Raw genomic sequence first — 21,609 nt, 5'->3', positions numbered from 1 at the left:
ATGTAACTGCTGCTCCATTTAAGGTGGAAGAAGCTGGCGAATAGCTGACTTCAGCTTTGTATCACCAATGAATTAGCGGTGCAGTGACCGATAATAAATAATTGTCTTATACCCCCTCTTTGAAAGCATACGATGCCCTAAATGTAACTAAAGCCCAGCGGCGAGGTCGCTGAACTTTTCCCTTCTCTGCTATCACTGAAGTTGGACTGGGTTGCCTGCAGAACACCGCTAGTAGCCTGTTAATGAAGTAATGTTTTTTTTTATTTGAGGGTTGTCCCATTTCGTAGGGCAAGTTTTTAACCACTACCCCTTGTAACTCAGTTCCAAGGGGTTAGGGTGTAAAAAGAAGAAATGGAATTGGGCCTAAGTTAGCCTGGCTAGCTATAATAGCCTTAGCCAACAGTTGATGCTGCTAAATAAAAGCCACTGGACAGCTACAATGGATGGAGTTTTATTTTGCAGTATAACTGTTTAGTCCCAGGAGTTGGAGGTGCTGGACTCACAAAAGAACCAGAAGTCAACACCAACACCAAGCTATGAACCCTGAGGCACTGAACAAGAAAAGACAGAGCAGACTCTTTTCCTCAGGAGGCCCTGATCTTTAATATATGTTTGAATTTGTCTCCTCACATTCCACGAGGCTATGATAGAAGATAAAAGACCGGTTCAGTTATAGGGTATATTCCAGACTGACTGGAGGCAGTGAGGAGAAGGAGATCCCCTAGCATCTGTTTGTATATAAGTTTAACTAACTGTCTACCTATCCACCTATCAGTCTATCTATCTATGATCCAGAAATGTAGCACTTTTACAGAAATGTTTGAAGAGTTTTTTATAAGACTTCTAACTTGTTTCTGCTGCAGCTGTAGTCACTCCACGAGGTACAATTTTGCTATCAGCACATGAAGGGAGAAGAAGTGAAAGTTCTTCACTGCAGCAAACCTTACTACTCTTCTGCTTTTTCCAGCACTGAGGTAGTACTGTTGCCCATTTCTGTATGCGCAGCCAGTGCTTTAAGTGGACTAAACCCTCCAAGTTGCTTTCAACAACTGCAAAATATACTTCAGCACACACAAGTGATCAGCAGGCTACCAGCAGGCTAGCATTAGCATTAACAAAGAACCTGTTGGTCTCTTAATGATGTTAGAAAAACATAAGTCTAGTGATGCTTTTCTATCGCATTGTACAGCTCAACTCGACTCTACGGGCTTTTGGTACTAGCTACTTTGTTTTCCACTGCAGATATAGGACCCACGCAATATAGCTGGTCATCATAGCTGCCGTGACGTGAAGGAAACAAATTTTGCTCAGAAGATGCTGATGGCCGCAAGACAAAAGACTGCTCAAAAAAAAAAACAGGACAGTTTGGGAAAGCAACCAGTATCGTCTCATCGTCTGAGTTCAGACGATGAGACGATACTGGTTGCTCAAAGGCAATACAAGAGAGTACGCTAACCTGGTAGCTAATGTTAGCATATGTGTTTAGGTTGATGATTCTTTCTGACCAATCAGTCTGCAGTTTTTCCATGTCACCATTTTTGGTACTGGCTCGGCTCGCTTGGAACCTCAACAGAGGTGATGATACCAAAAATAGTACCAGGTACCTGAGTAGAACCAGTACCATGCGGTGGAAAAGTGGCTTAGGTGAACGACCAACTGTTGTAAGTTCTGTATAAATATGCAGTCTTATATGTGTTTCTTCTAGGCGTCAAATAATTCTATATGCTATCTAACACTGTTTCTCCACTGCTCTTTTGAATTTTTCAGGCAAATGGAAATGCACGCACATTCTGCTGGAGCCAGAGTGAATGCTGGCCAGATTAACAGACTAGCTCAAACTGCAGCTGCAGATCTACTCCTGTTTGTAATTTCAGTCTTGGTGAAACCCCCTCCGATCAGTGGGGCCGCTGGGCTGTGTGAGTAATCAGAGGCAGATGTGGTTCAGCTGCAGGTCCTCTGATCATTAAAGATCATCGGACAGCCTGGCTTTGACATCTTCCTGATGCCATTTGAAGCAATAGTTTGGCAGAAAATCCAGTTTACCCATACTCCTATCCCTTCCCACAAATGTAGACGATAAGCCAAGCTGTTTAGCGTCTGAAGTTTGCACCTTTATTTACATTTTAACTGCAGCTAAGAGGCTAATGTACCTAAATACCCTCACCATTTAGCATTGTGCTAACTGCATGACTAAATCATCACATACTCCCCTCAAACCATGTAGGTTCTGACACAGTATGACATACTGCTATCTACAGAAATGGACAAAAGTACAAACAAATTCATACTTCAATGGCTGATACTGTTTTCGGCTATGTGATGTACTTTAATTCATATTTATAGTTAACAGAGTTAGAAACCACATAAACTAGTCTGTTTGAGATTACTTAATTCATTTATGCAATTTAGGCATGAAGTTTGCACAGTGTTAAGCTTCCATTACTTCCATTGGGTAAGGTTCCATTACTTGTTAGCTACATTAGCCTTGTAGCCGCTAAAACTAAAGAAGCAAACTTTAGACATTAAACATGTCTTGGCTGATTGACTACACTTGTGCGAAGGGGAGAAACTGTATGAATTTGACTTTTTGCCAGACTATTGCTCTAATCTGGTCTCTGTGATGCCTCTGAATCCAACTGCAGCTAAACGCATTCACTGAAACAGCTTTGTGCAAAACAACAGAAGTCGACATAGAGTCAGAGTGCACACACATGCTTAGATTTAAGTGTTCTTCTCATTGTTCTAAGAACTGACAGACAGTCTGGTTCGTTCAGTAATGCAGATTCCACTGCATTTACCACTCCCTCTGCCCCCTCAGCCACTTCCTGCTGCAATCGCCTACTTCCTCCACAACCAGTTCAGCTGGAATTCACTAACGCAACAACTCAAACAGCCAACACAGTCACACACATACACACACATACACACAGAAAACCTTTACTCATGTTTTATTTCCAGTTACAATCTGCAGGACTGGATTATTTATACCAGTGTAAAAAAAAAATATCAACTTTAGCAGCTACCCCAGTTAAAGGAATAGTTAGCTATCCCAGTTAAAAGAACAGTTCAGTTCACATACCCCCCACCCACACACCTCAGATGTAGTCAGTCAGCCAAGACATATTTGATGTCTGAAATGTGCTTCTTTAGTGTTAAACTGGATCTACAAGATTAAAGTAGCAAGTAAAGGAAAAATGGAAAAGTTCAGGCTTCTAGATGGTATGTTTTTATCGATTACAGAGGTGTGCAGTATACCCCTGTTTACTCACATACAAGTCCCATTTTGATAGATTAGTAATATCTTTAGTATTTTTAAACGATAATATCTTTACATCTACACAAATATATTAGTGCGATACTTTTTCATCAGTTCCATTTTAGTCATTCAAGGCAACAAAATAAACAAAATTGCACTTTCCTTGCCATTTTACGTGTATATTATTTGTCACTGTATCAACCATCCAAGAAATTCTTAATCGTGAAGCCACTGCCGCTTTGGGGTATTTCCCTGTAACAGAAAATGTGATTCTATAGGCTGTTAGCCTGTTTGTGCATCAAATTGATGACGGGCTCCAATAACATTTATAGTCGGGCTGAACTGAAGGAGTCAACATCCAAACTAACTATCCAAAGTAAAGAGTAAGGAAATTAGCGTAGCAGTGCCAAAATAAATAAGCAAGGCTGCTTACAAAGGTTTCTGCATTAAACATTGCTGCATAATGTAATGACATGCTTAATTAGCTCATGACCATGATTTAGTGACTATATCTGGCATACAGCTTTTAAGTGGTCTCTCTATACTGTGCTTCACTGCAGCCCTTGTTGAGCTCTCCAGCATAGCACAGTGACCTCACTACCCTATCCCCACACCTTCTACTGGGACAGCCAAAGAGAGCAATGGTGATTAGCATCCAAAACAACAAAATGACCTTTTTTTCAAAGAGGAGGAAATGACAGGCTAAAACATATATAGACTGAATTAAGGTTTTGTTTTATATTCTTCATAGTGGTCTTATACTTAACTGAATGTCTCCTTTAACATGTAGTCCCTGATTCTTTTTTGGGGTTTAATTTCATTCTGTTGTGTTGGTTCTGCTACTAGGCTGCTTTACTATTGCTCACACCTCTCACTTTGGAGCTTAAGCAATTTGTTTTAGACCAAACTACCAGTCATTATTTCACAGCAGTAACAATACTTTTACTGGAGGATGGATTTGAAATACTCTCTCTGAGAACAGTATGTCACAGGCCCTGTTCACACTTGGCATTAACATGCATCCTGGGTGATCCGTTCATACATAGACAAAGCTAAGTACAGGTATGAAGGGTGTACAGTGTGTCTTGGAGACATATTGTAATGCGATCACTCTAACCACCTTGGTGGTCAGGGACGCATATGACTGTAGGGTGAATGCTAAAGTGTCTTGATGCATCTTTGACTGCGAAGGTCCGCCTTAATGAGCTGTGTCATCACAGCAGAGATAAAAGCAGCTTTGTAGCTTAATTTTCATCTCCTTGCGTGTGTGTATACAGTCAATCAGCCAAGACATGTCTGGTACCTGAAATTAGCTTATTTAGTTTTAGCACTCGAGCTATCAGGCTAAACAGTAAGTAAAGGAAAACTGGAAAAATTCAGGCTTCCTGTCCATTTTTATTGCTTACAGAGGTGTGAAGTACATTGTGAACTATACTATGAAGTATGTTTACTCAGTTACATGTACTCCAATCACATTTTGATGGATTTGTAATATCTTTTCACAGTAATTTCAAATGATAATATTTTTACATCTACACAAGTATATTGGTGAGCAATTTACTTTTTCTTTTTTTGAGATTACTGAACAACTCTGCATGTTTTGAGGCAAGAACAAGATGATTTAGGGATGCAGTCAGCACCACACAAATTAATGTACACAAGCTTCCATTACTTGCTAGCTACAACAGCCTTGTTACTCCAGTGCTAAAACTAAGGAAGCAAACTTCTGACATGTCTGGCTGATCGATCACATTTAGTGTAAGAGGGGTAAATTAAATTATGTTTGCATTTAAACAAAAGTAGTAGAACACAAAAGGAAAAAAAGTAGTAACAAATTTATGCTGTTTGGCCTGCTTCAGTCACTGTGCTAGAGTAGCCTTTGCATATGTGTGTGTGTGTGTGTGTAAGAGAGAGAAATTTCTCTGGTTTATTTGTGTGTGTTATCACACTCAGCTCTGGCTCACCTGCTAATGGCATAACTCTTTTCACTGATCTCTCAGCATGTGTTGGCAGTATGTGACTGGCTAACGATTACTGTAGTGTTGAGTGTGTGACCGGCAGCCGAACCAGCTGACCCCAGCACACACACAGGCAGTGACACACTGATAGGATGAGAGCTTTATAGGGACAGTAGCATAAAGCTTGCTAATGCTGATGGCGCTTCAGTGTCAGTCTGAGTGAGTGCAACAGAATGCTGAAGGGAATGCATGCTGTGTTTACGTGTGTGCTCGAGTGTGCTTGCGTTTTTTGGTATTTAGCTACTTGGAACTGAATGTCCCCAGAATTGGAGCTGCAGCTATTAGTAAACAACAATGCTAATCATAAAAACCTGTTGATGTTTTATTGTAGATGAGCTGTTTACTTAAAAACGAAGGTGCTCTTTAACACTTTACAACGTTCTATGCATTCATTCTGACAGACTGTAATACACTACAAGAAGTGTAGGGGGTGATATGGCTTCTATTGTTTCATTTAAAAAGTGCTCTGTAATATTTACAGATAAATATGTGAATTTAGAACACAATCTAGCATTGTAGTAATCAAGTCTGGTCTCTATCTCTCTGTCTTATTACTATGTTTTTATTTAGCAATAATAACAGATGCATGCTTTCTTTTTTCAGTTGTCTTTAGGTGTCTTTATGTAATGAATCTGAATCTGAATGAATCTGAGTTTTAAAGAAAAAAGGACAGAGAATAACCTCACCATCATCTGCTTCCATAGTTACAATACAAAGTTGAACTAAGACTATAATTTAATATCAATTAATGACATGTTTGAGCTATATATTTTTTAATGTTATATTTTACAAGACTGATAAAATACATTATTTATAAATGCATATAATGTTTAATGAATGTACAATGAACTACAAACAAATTTATGTTTTTCCTTTTTTGTAATTTTTATCTTCTGAAAGAAATCTTAATCTGGTCTCAGTCTCAGCTAGTCCTGGTCTTGGTTTTGACTCGAACTCGACTACTACAAAGTCTTAGTCTTGACTTAGACTCAATGTGTCCAGGTCTTGATCACTCAGACTCACCTTTAATGGTCTTAACTACAACACTAACACAATCCATCCCTGTGCTCTGGCGAAAGACTGAACGTTATTAAAAGTATTAAAAGGCTGCTGGCACTGTTGCTTCTGCGCTGGATGGGCTTTAAGGAAGACAATGGCTGTATGTAAATGGGAGAGATAATGTGCGATGATATCTACAAATAAAATAATAACTGGTGGTATTGCCTTAGTTTGTTAACCCCTTAAGACACACTTCTATAACTTAATACTAGCTCAGCCAGTCTGCATTGAAGTCTCTGTAGTTACTGAATAATATGCCTTAGTATGTAATAAGCCTGGGATTTTGAGGGGTTAAATAGATTACTTACTCAATTGTGTGGACCGGCTGCAGGTTTTTGTGTGCCGATTGTGTTGATGAGTATGTTTAGAAAGCTTTAAACATTAATGCTAGTGACATTACTGCTCAAACACTGGAAGGAACTAAACTTTGATCTTCACATCATTGTTTTTCAACCCCCTAAAATCCCAGGCTTAGTAGATACTAAGGCTTATTATTCAGTAACTACAGGGACTTCAGTGCAAACTGGTTGAGCTTTTCTTAGGTTATAGAAACGTGCATTAAAACTGTGGGCCCCTTGTTGGGCTCTGGCCATTTAAGAGGTTAAATTTTAAACTGAATCTAGCAAACCCCCCTTACTGTATAGCTGCATAACTCTTCTGTACCAAATGCTCATAGCATTCTGAAATGTACTGTAATTAATAGTTGTTATACAATATTAAGCAAAGGTTTTAGGCACCAGAGAAAATTGCAATTAAAAAGCTTTTTAGTAGCCATTAATTTGCTGAAAAATACTAAAATAAATAGATAAATAAATAAAGATAAATAAAGTAATATTAATACAATAAGCAGTAATTTTACATATTTCAATGTGTTCATTTTACCATTCACAAATCTCTTCCCATGGCAGCCCAGTTATTATCCAGTACCTGGTTTGGCTAATCAGTGCTTCATTATGTTCCAGTGAACATAAATCCAGTGAGTTATGTGACTATGTCTGGAGGCCACAAACTTTGTTTCAACTCTTTTTCTACTGTATTTATATTTATCTGCCTCTGTTCTAATGATTTATGGTGATTTTACAAGTAAAACACGCTTGCTGCCCAAATAAATGGTTTTAAACAATGTGCTTTTTTGGCACAAGATTTTGCTCAGTGTCCTATGTCTCCTCAAACCCTACACGTATGTACATATTCACATATTTATCTCTTTTAGCTCCTTTCACATTGGCTCTGTTATATCTACTCTCTTTGTCTTTATTTTGTCTATTCTCATTTTATTCTATTTGTCTCTTAGTTAATAGACGTATGTTCTTTTGAATATTTGTTATAGTCTGTGTACTTGTCTGCTCTGGTTAGTATGTCGTACATGTGTGCACTCACAAAGACAAATTCCTTGTATGTATTATATACTTGGTGAAAAAATGCACTGTGATTCTGAAAAATCCATCTGTACAGCACACAGAATATATTTTGCTTCTTCCGGTCAAGAAAGTGGAGGCATGGTCATACAGTGACATCACGAGACAGAAGAATAATGCTCTATAATGTTCATACGATCCCCAAACTTCACAAATATATAGAGAAGAATAAAATATTATTATCATCAATGGGTTAGGTGAAGGCCAGTGTGTGTGTGAAGAGTGCACATCACACTCAGGCTCTAATTAAGAAGAGGTTTGTGAGAACACACACGGCACAGCACGGCGTCTGCCACCACGGCAACCCCCATCCCCCACAATACACTTCCTCCTTACTCTGCCTTTGTCTGCGTTAGGTCGATATATCAGACTAAACCTGATGAACTGAGCGCAGTGCAAAGTTAATTTCTTTCAGTGCGCAGCGTAACCATGGCGACCACTTCATTATTCCTGAACGGCCATCTGCTCTGAAAGTTAACCTGGACGAAAGAGAGAGATAAAAGAAAAAAAAGGGGGATAGATAGGCAAAGAGAGACAGAACAGATCGAAAGAGATAGAGGGATGGACAGAAAGCGCAACAGAAAGAAAAAGGGAAATAAGAAAAAAAATGTGGATGGAAAAAGAGAGAGAGAGAGGAAAGGGGAAAGAGACAGACAGAGGGAAATATGTAAGAGAGTGTCAGAGAGGGAAGAAGTGTTGCACAGAGAGTGTTGGAAAGTGAGGGAGAGAGAAAGATTGCTAGAAATATAAACAGAAAGAAAGGAAGAGAGACAGAGACAGAGAAATAGAAAAGAGAGGAAAAGAGAAGGAGAGAGAGAGGGGGAGCTCTGTGTATTGATTGTGCTGGACCAATACACAGCTCATTCAGGTCGCATCCATAAATGCACTCAAAGCTTTCGAGCTTTAGATTCTGTTTATTTCCTCTCAGAAACTCCAGCTTTCGCATTTAGATTTCTCTGACCTGTGCACTGCCACTGGACTGACAGCAGGACATCATAAGCTCTTTTACTGAAGACAATAAGATATAATATTTAGAGTGTTATGCTGAATGATGGAACAGTGGCCTTTCCGAGGCACAAACATTGTTCTGGTTCCTCATAATTCTGAATGACATCACACTGCGTGTCCAGTTTATGTCCACCTACTTTGTAGCTACAATCTCTGGTTATGTTATCAGAAACACTTACCATGGGTGCACTTTGTAGAAAGTGGTATATATAGAGAAAGAGAGATAGAAAAGACAGAAATAAAAGAGGGAAAGTGGAGAAATGAGAGAGATGGATAGAAAGAGTGTCTTTGGCCATTACAGATTGCAGCCCCTCTGCTGCTGCACAGTTTAACAGCCCTAATCTAAGATCAGTCCAGGACTCCAAAATATTCAGCCAAGCGTGGCTGTGTGGCCAGAAACTGACCAATGATGACTGGTGTAGAGGGAGGCTGATAAATTGTGCTTCAATGTGTAATCTGACAAATTGAGTTGCAATCTGTAATTGCAGTGTTTCCCACACATACATTGCATCAAGGCAGATGGACACCTGCCAAAGTATATTTCGACCATTTAAAGAAATGTTGAGCATCTATTTCAGTTAAACGTGCTTGAATTTGACCGCTACATGAATGAAGTTTGGGTGAGGGGAGGAGGAAAGGGAAAAGAGTGAGAGTAAAGAAAACTGGACCTGCCTAAGGATGAAGCTCAGTAGTAGGAGGTGTGAAGTAAACAGTGCAGCGGAACATTTTAACTGGACCACAGAGCAACAGTAAGACACTCAGGGCCGGGTTTACATATTGATCATGTTAAGATTTCACTTGACCACATTAAAAGTCAGGTGTAAATGCACTGTGATCCGACTGTGATTGAATCAGTCAAACCACAAACGGAGGTGGACAGAGATAGATACTGACCAACTTTAACAGAAGTTTAAACAGAATGCTTCTCCGTTATCCGTATATGTAATTATAATAAAATAGTTTAGTAAAGTGACAGTAATAACTCTAGACCTCTAAATCTCTGCTCAGCTTTGTCTGTAAAATATATTTACACACAGCAGCTCATGTTGTCTTGCTGTAGCCACATGCTTCATTTTTGCTGGAAATTAACAATATCTTCCTTTTCATTGGTCTTCAGGCAGGCTGACCTCGGAGACTGTTGCTATGGTGTCAGAGGCACGTGGGCTCCTTACACACACATGCACGCTCGGACGTTTTTTCAGCAGATGTGGCTCCTTGAGTCATACACCATTTCTCTTCAACAAATATCTTCCTCTAATACGGACTTTGAATGACATTAAAAGGAGGATATTTTACTCCAATTTCATCATTTAGCTCAGTGGCTCTTTTCATTTGTATTAACACTCATGCACTGGAGGACACATTTCTCTCTCTCTCTCTTGCTCTTTAATCAGCATATGAGGTGGCAGACACTGTTACAGAGTTTATAATCTAACACTTTTAGAATTCCAACTGCCCACTTTTAGAATTCCAACTGCTCCAGAACTGCCCGTTCTGCCCATTCTCAATTTATAATTTTCTGATGTCTTAAAAACCAACACCATTTCATATATCTGCCTATTCAGCTTACGGCAGTTTAGCGATGCCCATTCATGCTGAAGATATAAGCAGTGTTTCAGCCTGGATGTTTTTATTTCAGTGAGGCACAAAACAGGGCAAGGCAACCATTTAGAGCAGAGACCATTTACATATATCAATCTTAAATGCACAGTAACAAAAACAGCCTGTGTAATTCTAAAGGATAAAGAACGGTCAAAAAACACAGGAAAAAAATAAATGTAAATACAAGAAAAATGTAAAAAAGCCCTTTAAAACTGATAAAGTTAAACAAGGAGTGGCTTTGTTTAAATGTCTTTTTTATCTTACCCTTTGATGCTTCTCTTGTATTTTAAGAGGGAAGTTAATGAAGGGTGCCAATAGTTCTGTTTTATAGGCTCAGTAGAAAAGGGAGAAATTGAAAATCAACATAGTATATTTCTCTGACTGCAGCTGTGTTTGCAAACTTCACTTTTATCATGAGTATAACATGAAATAACATGAAAAAAATGTTAATGAAAAGAAGTAATGATAAAAATAAGAGGAGAATAAGAGGGGATGAGCAGAAGCCAAAAGCACAAATCATGCTGGGTATCTCAGACCCCAGGGCTGCAATATTTATATTATTTAAGACTGAGTTTCTGTTGTTAAAGAAATGTGACAGGTGAAAACTGACAAGTATATCAGCCAGTAAATCCCTTTTAACTAAATCTATTGGAGTATAAAATTAAAATCTAATATATAAATATACAATTATATCTTCCGATATTATCTGAATGTTAATCCCCTAAAACCAGCTTTGGCCATGAAATTTCCGTATTGGTCAGGCCTCAATATATACACTAGGGCAGAAAGGGCTGCAGTACGGCATACAATATATTAAACCCCTCAAAATCCGAGGCTTATTACATACTAAGTCTTATTATCCAGTAACTACAGGGACATTAAACTGGCTGAGCTATTCTTAGGTAACAGAAGTGTGTAATAAAACTTTTAAAACCCTGGCCATTTAAGGGTTAAAACACATTGGTAAATCAATAATATAACGTTGTTAAAGATTGACCTGCATTATTTTGACCAAAATCATTACGCTTTATTAGATTATCTGAAATCCTTGATTCACAAAAACTGTGAATGGTCAGGATGCTCACAGCACACTGTGATTGGTTAGAGGGCTTATTTGCATACTGCAGCTTTCTGCAGTATCAGTATTGCAAAGATTAACAAATGTTATATTGCACAGCTCCAGCATACACTTCAAAGCAAACAGACAGTGTGTGTGTGTGTATGTGTCCAGCAGCTGCTTGGCCTGCACATTCCTCAGATCAAATTCCATACACTCTAGACACCTGAACCCCACAGGCTCGGTGACGTCACGGCTGGACATGTGTACAGTTTCAGCCGTGAAGGACGTTTGAAGCAGCTGGAATGAAAATTAACAACTAACACACACACACACACAGCTTTTTAGCGATAGACACACACACACACACACACACACACACACACACAGTTCAAAGACAATAACAGTTTTGTGGCTGAATGCAATCAAATCCTCCCAGTAATTTTGTGTTAAGCCTTTACTGAAGGGTACTTTTCTCTGAAAAAAAAGTAGAGAGATATGTCTTATTTATTGTATTTTTTTTCTGGGAAGTTCATGAGAACGTTTAGAGTGGCCAAAGCAGAACCAAACTCAGGAGGGGTGTATGTAAAACACTCCAACACATACATACACACAGTCACCACACCCCAGGGACAACTAATCAGCAGTAAGGACGCAGATCTGGCAAACAACTTGGGGAGATTTGGTCGATTAATGAATGCACACCCTCATGTATGTGTAATGAAAAATCCCCTCACAACCCAATGATGATATCAGTGCTGCTTTGAAATGGCACATGGTTTCTCTTCCTGTAGGGCATGTGATACAAAAGCTTCATAACATATTTTCTTCTATTCAGAGGTCACACTTGTGCTGTTTCTTTTTCTGTCTGTTGCTATCCCAACAATCTACACAACCTACATTAAAAACATCTTAGAAGACTGAAGCAGCAAGAATCCCCCTGAGATTTCTGCTAACTGCATTTAGCCAACATATTAGTACCTCTTCAATGAACGGCTGTTACACTTGAGTGTGAGTAATAAGTCATGCTCTACAGCGCAAAGAAACGTAGTTGCTTTAAACTAATCTCTGTAAACATACGCTGTTCCACTTTACAGCTCAAATAAGAATTAACCTGGTGCTTGTTTTTAAACATTGTGTAGGTGTCCTGGCAGTGCAGTGTAAAAAGCTGGCATAAACAAACAGATACACATGCTACTGTGCTAACTGCTATGCTAACTTTAGCTGATGTCACTTTCCAGAAGCTTGCTGCTGCCATGGAGATGGACAGCTTGATTTCCTTGAACACTAAAAACATAAAATAGTGGGAGCTACGATGCTAGTTAGCTAATGTAGCTAACAAGTAAGTTTATACCCCAGCAATTGCTAACTGCAAACATTTGAATTAAATGTGTAATGTGTAAGAATAATGCGGATCTATTAGCAGAAATGGAATATAGTATACAAAACAATGCTTTCACTGGTAAACAATCACCTCTAACTACGAATCACTGTGTTTCTGTTATCTTAGAACAAGTCCTTTATATCTACTTACAGAGACTGGCATTTTCTACTGTACAGAGTGACTTTCACAGTTTTACATTGAAGTGGCAGCTTGGATTTGGTGATGCTTTAGCACCAGTTGAAAGACCAGTGTGAGACAAATAGAGGATCATTCTTATTATTTAGCACAAGAAAAAGAAAAGCAAAGGAGAGTGAATTCTCATTGTCAAAGAAACAAAAACATGAAGATGCAAAACAAAATAGGGACAGGCAATGGCAGAAAACCTGATGGCCACTGTAGATTGTACTACACTCTTGGAAAGGGAGGGGTATTTAGTTGGTTGCAGTCTTTGACCTCACTGCTAGATCTACTAAATCTTACACATTGCACCTTAAAACTGTTAAATAATTACTAAATAATTATTAAATAATCTCAAATAGATTTTATGTGGTTGCTGAGACTGTATTGCACACTGTTATCTAAAGAAATGGACAGGAGTATGGACAAAATACAGGCTTTGATATAGCTGTTTACAGAGGGCAGAAATATAAGTTTAAATGTAGACCGTCATCCTACAGCCCCACAGCTCAAACAGGAATTAATCTGTTTTTAAACAGTGTGTAGGTGTCCTGGTAGTGTGGCATGTAAAGCTGGCATAAACATTCCGAGCCATGTGCTACTATGCTAACATGCATACACTACGCTCACATGTTCACATTTTTCACCTGCATAAGGTTGGCTGTAGCCAAAGTGTGTGGATTGCTTTTACACTAAAAATATGGGAGAAATCAAACACTATGGGAGAAATTTTTTAAGGAGGACATATGTTATATGTTAGGTATATATATATATATATATATATATATGTGTGTGTGTGTGTGTGTGTGTGTGTGTGTGTTTTATTGATGCCTTTAATTGTCAACAATTACAAACAGCTGTCTTTGGGCTTTTGAAAACTGCTGTGCAAATATCATAATAATGATCATAATTATTATTATTATTGTTATTATTATTATTATTAAAAATGTCAATTGTTGACCTTCATAAGTAAGGCAAAAGCTATAAAAAACCTTTCACAAAATACTAATTTAACCATTTCGAAATTAAAAAATAGCTGTTGTATTGGAGGTTTACAGGAAGTCTACACTGGCATGGTCCGAACCTACTGCCCGAATGCAGCCATGCCCGGCCAGCCTGGCATATTTAGAGCAGGCGCCCGAGAGCGAGGCGGCACTTTCTTTGGGCTGAGTTACGTAACGCTGGCCCAAGGAATGATGGGATATGTTTGTAAACACAGCCGCCACGTGCAAGGGCCCACATGGAAGACTGGGCAAAGCCTGATATTGATATACACTCCAAAATCCCTCACGCTCCCTACTATAGGCTCTTGGTGTCCGCTACTGCTAGTGCTAAATGCTAAGATAGTTGTGCAACAGCAGCTCCCAAGAAGAGAGAGAACTAGCGTTTGTGTTTCAAAAACAAGACCACGCCTCTTCCCTCCTCAGCATATTCTAACATAGACATTAACTTACAGGTCTGGAGTCATTACTGTTTTGCTATATTCCACTTACTTTACAAAAGTATTTGGATGTATTTACATAGCTAGTTACATAATGTGTTACATTTGCATTGGATTTACATTATGGAAAAAAAACGGAAACCATCAAACACCATGTGTGGTGTACACCAAGAGAACAGTACAGGACTGAATGTTTGACCCCTACAGTGAGGAGGTCCAGTGGCTCTGTTTTGGTAGGTCCACTTATGCTTTTAGAGGGAAGTGTCACTGCACATCGACACAATGTTATTCTGATTGATCACCTTTAAGCTATAGTGAAACATTTCTATCCTGGTCTCTTCCAGGATGACAAGGCCTTCATCCACAGGGCATGAGGGTTCACTGAATGGTTTGAAGAGTATAAAAATGATGTGAATTATATGTTTTGGCCTTCAAAGTCACCACATCCCAGCCCAGTTAAACACCTACGGGAGATTTTGGACTGATGTGTTCAGGAGCGCTCTCCACAACCATCATCAAAATATTGTTTGAAAGAATGGTGTTCCATTCCACCAGGACAGTTCAAGAGACTTACTTAGACACTTTATGTTGCTTTTATATATACGTGTGTGTATTTGGGTGAGATGATAAATCTCTTCCTGACTCTTGCCTTGATCTCCTGCTTTTAGAGGGAGCGGCAACAGAGCAGCTCCTCCAAACCTGTTCCACCACGTCGTCCTCCAAACAGCCTTGGGCTAGAAATGCAACACAGTCTAGAGCTGAGGTCACAGGTTAGAGCCCTAGCACTAGAGCTTTAGCATTCCTGCAGAATGCCATGGAGACCATGTGAGTCACCAAAGGAGGTAGAAAATTTACAGAGCGCCCCTCTTTACCCCAAATGTTGTCAACATGTTTGGTGTCTGAAGTTTATTTTTAGCCCTGGAGTTCTGAGACTAACATAGCTATCAAGTAATGAAAACCTTCCACCCCACCATTTAGCATAGTGCATGCCTAAATCGTCACGTTTGCCTCAAACTATGTTGAGTTGTTAAGTAATGTCAGACTTAGGTCGTCTCTCGCACTGTTCAACACTATAAATACAGACGCAGTGGTCACAGCCGTTTTGGAGCCTGAATTTTGTCCAACTTGTGTAAATTTGATTTTTCTCTGAACTATCACTTTAAAAAAAAAGCAGAATGGCAGTAAATCCTCATCATTGATCTGTTTTTACCCCCCATCATCTCTTTTAGAGTAGATTCTCTGTACTCCATGGGAGAGTGCCCAAATCTGGAACATCCCCTGCTCTCCTAGACCCCAGGAGCACTGACCACAACAGAGGGCTTCTTTTGGATGAATATGTGGGAGTGATGATTACTGAGGTATGCTTTTTTTAGCATGTTGGGGGATTGAAAATACAGCCAGGACCCTCTGTGTGTTTATGTGTGTAAATAAGCAAAGTCCTTCCATATCCATGTGCCTATTTTACAAAAAAATCCTAAAAAACTATTTCTGGATAAATAAACAGTGCTAAACACAAGGCTCTTTAACATTTTTCAGTATCATTTCCATTGTATTTGCAGCCCTAAAACTATTAGTGGACATTATTTTATATTTCCAACATAAAAACGCTGTAATAATACTGAATACTTCACACTAATTATTAAGTAACTCATAGCAGTTATTGATTAATTCATTCGTACTGATACAGATACTATATAATTCATAGTAGAGTTCAAATAATTAACTGTCGTTACTTAATAATTCATGGTAGTTACTAAATAATAAACCTTGAATAACTGAATAATAAGTTTTCAGGAGTTAAGGAGTTTTTAAGGAGTTAAATATTTTATTTACAGTAATAGTAATAGTGACAGTAGTACTGGTCAAACCAAAACAGTCCTCAGCTACATTATATAAAAAGACTTCCTTATCATCAGACTGAGATTCATTACAAAATGATTGTCTAGAATTAAAGCAGCTCTGCTGCTGTAAAAATAATCTCCAGCCTGTGAGGAATCATTAAACATGATAACAGGCCATGCTGAGTAAGGGTGCCAATGGCCAGCCAATCTCCAGCAGCCAAAACAGACACACACACACACACACACACACACACACACACATATACAAACTCTACTTGGGTCATGTTGACACTACTCACCATATCAAAATGGACTGTTTTACGTTTGACGCTAGTCTAACATAAATATTACAGCTGCACTGATACTAAAAATTCAACTAATCATGGAACTTTGATTCTGTTTACCTACTGCGCTAGTTCAGTCAGTGTGTATGAAGTAGTACTTATCACTAGACATGCTTGTAAATGTCATGAAGATCAGTTCTTTCTAACATGTTTGCCATGGCATAGATACAAGCAGTTTCTGCAGTGTTCGTGTCTGATCTGTGGACTCAGTTTGGCTTTACTGAAGAAATAGCTAACCTGGTGGCCACCAGTTAGCATGCTACCATTTGCATAATTCTAACTCACAGGTATGTGCCTTCATTCAATGTTACCAACATCAGCATTTTTTGACTACCAAAACATTACCATTTTCACTGTGTTTCAATAGCTCCGTATAGCACGTCATTTTGTGGTAGTAACTGTGCAGTAACAATTCCAGCAAGTTTTCATCTCTCTACATCTATCTATCTATCTATTAATTATCGTGTTGTGAGTTAGTTAGCAATACTTAACCCTAATGAACAGTTTGGTGTATCTCTGTACCTAATGGATCAGAGCCCACTATTTACTATCTTTATAAACAACTGCTAACACTGAGATGCTTAGATTATTAGAGCTTAGCTAGTTAGCAGTACCCAATCCTAATAAATATCCTGATGTATCTATCAGCTCCAGGCAGAGGATCAGAGCAATTTGCCCACTATCTTTATAAATGAGCAAAAATCTCAGGTTAAACACTTATTAGCGCTAGCAACAGAGCTGTGCTCATTGCAGTAATGCTGCATTCTGGCCAGATTCCCCCAGTGCATTACATTAGCATCTGCACCACCTCCCCTCTCTCTCTACGTTGTTTATTTACAACATCCCATTAGCTGTAGCTCCCAGGCATCCTTCCATTTCTCTGTTATTTAGATGGTGGCACTGAAAGGCAAAGAGGCGGAATACACAAAGCCAAATCTAGAAACAGTAGGAAAAACCCTGAGCCTTTATCTGCCATATTTCAGCAGCTAATTAACATGCAAATCCTAACGCTGTCAGTTAATACATACAGGAGGTTCAGAAAAAAGCATGGGGTCATTTACAATTAATTTACAAGAGAAAGAGAGGTTGAAAAACAGTGCACTGTACTTAAATAAACATTTAAAGATTTTTTAAACTTTTATCTTTAATTTTATATTTTTATGACCCCATTAGCCAAAAAAAAAAAAAAACATATGGAAACCATTTACAACCATGATATGATTGTTTGGAAATATTTATATATGTTATTTTTTTTTGTTGTATTTTTTTGTACATTTCAGTTAAAGCAATTTCAGTAAATTGAGTAGCTTCAGTATGAGCGTATACTATCTGACCCAACATGGTTAGACGTAAGAAATACCTCCGGACACATCACTTGTGCCTCTGACACATAGGAAAAATGCTTGGTCAGCAAAGAATGTCATCCAAACAGTTATATGTTTTTGCTTGTTTTGAAAATATTCTACACAAAGCTGACAAGGCTCACAAACACACAATGTATAGTGGAGGGAAAAAACAATGAAAAATCTCCTTTAGTACTCTCTCTCTCTCTCTCTCTCTCTCTCTCTCTCTCTCTCACTATCTCTCTCTCTCTGTTTCTCTTAATGGAGCTGCAGGATAGTGTTTCATGCTCTCTGGACTCTTCATCTCTTCCTTTGTGTTTTTGCTGTCACTCAGAACTCACTGTAATGAAAGCTGATTCAGGAGATATACAAAGCCCCAAGCTGTCGCTATCCTCTAATAAACTAGACTACACCAGGGAACCAAGAAAGCTATTCCAAATACCCAGCACAAAAGCAACACAAAGTCTGTCACAGTGAACAAAAGCCTCTGAGAAAAGCTTGGGTACCTCGGTTGCAGATGAATTAAAAAAAAAAAAAACATCTCCAGAAGAAAAACTTCACGTATGAATATGAAGTGTGCTCTTGTGTTTTCTTGTGTTTGTGTGCTCTAACAAAGCACACAAACACAAGAAAAAAAGCTCGAACTGATTTCACACTAATTCAGTTCCACATGGAATTTTCACCCATAATGCTCCTATATTTCCACATCTTAAGCTTCATGGACAACAGTGACTGATTTCTTCCACAAAAAAAGAAACAATAAAAAACACTGAACATAACTAGAGAAAACAGTGCAAATCATGCTAACTGGCTTCTAAAATATATCACATATATTACATATTTTCATGTGAAACACACACACACACACATAAAATATGCTAATTTCTTCTACCAAATTGTTGGAGTGTATGCCCAAATGGAGGAGAGTAAAAGCTTTTAGAATTAAGCTGTTTCTTTCTGCGCTGGACTCTCTCTGACCAATGTGTGCTTGGTAAATAAAGCCTTTCAAAGGTCACCCTCTTTTTTTACACAGCGCACACATTCCTCCAGCACAGCGTAGCAGCGTCCACTGCACAACATCAAAGGCTAAAGAACCAACGTCCAAGGAGTATACTATCAGGATTGGCGAGAGAGGAGACGTAAAAAGAGTAGAGAGAGGGAGAGAGAGGTGTACAAAAAGAAAAGAGAGAGCGACATGTCAGCCATGTTGGCTAAAGCAAGAAGTAAAATCCTGGTGACTCTCCGTTTGAGCTGCTTTCCCTCCAGACACACTCATACTACAGAGGGAAAACACACACTCACACACACACACACATACACACACACACAGAGTCCGTTCTCACCTTGTTCTGACTCCCTCCACTCTGTAGAGTCCCAGCAGAACGGCGTCTCACTATTAAACAACTCCTAAAGCGCAGCCATCTTGTTTCTTCTGTCTGAAACACACCGTCGTCCACATCAATATTCATGGGCTGAGTGTGTGACGTCCTCGATCGTCCGCACTGCCGTCTGCGCGAAGAAAATACACACAAGCTCGCACACACTGCTGCAAATACACACATATGCAGCCAGCAATGGTCACAGCCATGCAAATGCAGTCCAGTCCGGTCCAGTGTGTGTGTGTGTGTGTGTGTGTGTGTGTGTGTGTGTGTGTGTGAAGAACAGAAGCCGAACTAAACTGCAAAATCTCTCTTTTCCTGCTGAGACTCCCCTAGCACAAAGAGCCGGAGTTTCTTCTTTTTTTCTTCTTCTCTCTTCCCCCCCTCCTTTCTCTTTTTTTTTCAGCCGCACACAATAGTGCGCACACACACACACACACACACACACACACACACACACAGTATTGGCTGGTTGGAAGCAGTGGAGTGGAGTGTGTGCGGCTCCAGCACTGAGAGGAGGGAGGGAAAACCCCTGAAGAAAAAAAGAGTGAGAGAGAAAAACACACCCACCAACCCTCACAGTCAGGAAAAAGGAAGTGAGTGCAAGAATCTCTCTCTCTCTTTTTCTATTTATAGTGGTCTTCTCCTCCTTCTTTTTACATTTGGTCTCCTTTCTTGCTTTTTAGTACCCTCTTTTTCCTCACTTCTTATTGCTTTTCTTTTGCCTCTCCTCTTTTCTCTCTGTCTCTCCCACCACTCTTTCTCCTTCTTTCTCTCTACGTCCTCTTTAGTTCCCAGTTCCCCTCTTTCTCTCTATTTTCATTCTATAGCTGTATAGTTATCTCTCTTGCTTTACTCACTCTTTAGTTCTGTCTCTCTCTCTCTTTCTGTTTCTCATTGGTTCCCTCTTTTTCTCTCCGTTCTTTTGTTGCATGTCTTTAGTCCTATTAGTCCTGGATTACTTTTATTTGTGTAAAGGGTTTGATTTGCCGATTCATACAGGATAAAGTACAGCTGTGTATTTTTCCTAAATTACATAAAATCATGAGCAATATGCCATAGACGCCACACTCAGTAATAAGGTCTGAAAGTCTATTAGAAAGGTTTGTTATTCCATTAGGCCATTCACTTCATAGTTATTACTGTCAAACTGTAAAAATTACCCACACTGCAGATTCATACTAGATTAAAATCACTCCACAATTATTAGTCAGAATGTAAAAACTACACACACTGCAGATTGATACTGGATTAAAATCACTCCAGAGTTAACAGCTACTTCACAGTTTAACACAATTTGAGGCATCTGTGTGATGATTTAAGCTAACTTGCTTACTAACTTAAGCAAGTTAGTAGCCTCGTAGCTCCAGATGGCTTATTCCGGATGGTGCGTGTGCCAAAACCCATCGCCCTGTTTACACTGGCCACGTGGACTGAGAAGCTGTTTGCAAAGACAAATCCACCAGTGGCACATACGCATAGCCATGAGTGTGAAGAACAGCTGGATTTTAGCTATGGATTCAGTCCTGCTGACGATATGGAACAATGCAAATAACACAGAGTGGACATTGAAGAGGACGCACTTGTTTTTACACGCATTCACTAGCTCACTTCTCTCTCTCTGTAAGTCGTGCAGTCTCCAGAAAAAAGCTACTAAACTGTACCTTTCAAGTCATAAACGGTAGTAATTAGTAGTTAGGGAGCATATTATTTCATGTTATATATTTTAAGACTCCATACCCCCTCCAACTGCAACTCCAAACTTTTTAATTTACTTTTCTATTTTTTCTATACACCTTTACCAAGGGAAAGTTAATGTTGTATACCTTTAAGTAATTTAAGGTACACAGTTGGACCTTAAGGATCAAGTTGTACATCGTACTGTTTGTTTCATGGTGACAAAAATGTACTTTAGTCTTCCTATAAAACATAAAGTGCTCTGTAAAAACAGATTTAAGGAATAATAATAATAATAATTAATATTATTATAACTACATTTAATTCCTTTTGAAATCGCTGTCAATAGGCAGTGTGTGTTTGTGAGAGAGACAGTAAATGCACTTAGATCTCAGTCTGTCCTCAGTGTGTTTGCTGTTCTGTTTTGTAGTTGCAAATTTGGAAAGCCACAGTGACTCCCCCTCTCCTTTTTTCTTTCCCATTTTCCCTGTCCTTCTCTCAGAAAGCTCGCTTTGCTGCTCTGGCTGCAGTCTAACAGGTGGTTCTTGTCTGAGAGTAATCTGCCTTTGACTGCAGTGGGCTTCTGAAAGGCGGAGCCCTTCCTG

General features: G+C 39.0%; 2 protein-coding genes across 2 annotated transcripts in view; one reads left to right on the top strand and one right to left on the bottom strand.

Annotated features, from left to right (window-relative positions):
* ppa2 (inorganic pyrophosphatase 2) overlaps positions 1-10,018 on the top strand; it is a 44,265-nt gene extending 34,247 nt beyond the window's left edge. The window contains exon 13 of the mRNA XM_036574787.1: positions 9,877-10,018. The gene's annotated coding sequence lies outside the window, so the exon portion shown is untranslated. The remainder of the gene's footprint in view (positions 1-9,876) is intronic.
* The window catches only part of tet2 (tet methylcytosine dioxygenase 2), a 45,655-nt gene extending 25,835 nt beyond the window's left edge, over positions 1-19,820 (bottom strand). Inside the window, exon 1 of the mRNA XM_036574785.1 lies at positions 19,292-19,820. The gene's annotated coding sequence lies outside the window, so the exon portion shown is untranslated. The remainder of the gene's footprint in view (positions 1-19,291) is intronic.
* Between the last annotated feature and the right edge of the window lie 1,789 nt (positions 19,821-21,609).

The sequence above is a fragment of the Colossoma macropomum genome, unplaced genomic scaffold, assembly GCF_904425465.1.
Source record: "Colossoma macropomum unplaced genomic scaffold, Colossoma_macropomum, whole genome shotgun sequence".
NCBI classification, from domain to species: Eukaryota; Metazoa; Chordata; class Actinopteri; order Characiformes; family Serrasalmidae; genus Colossoma; species Colossoma macropomum.
Note: the sequence above shows the minus strand (reverse complement) of the source record. Positions and strands in the feature narration are given on the sequence as shown.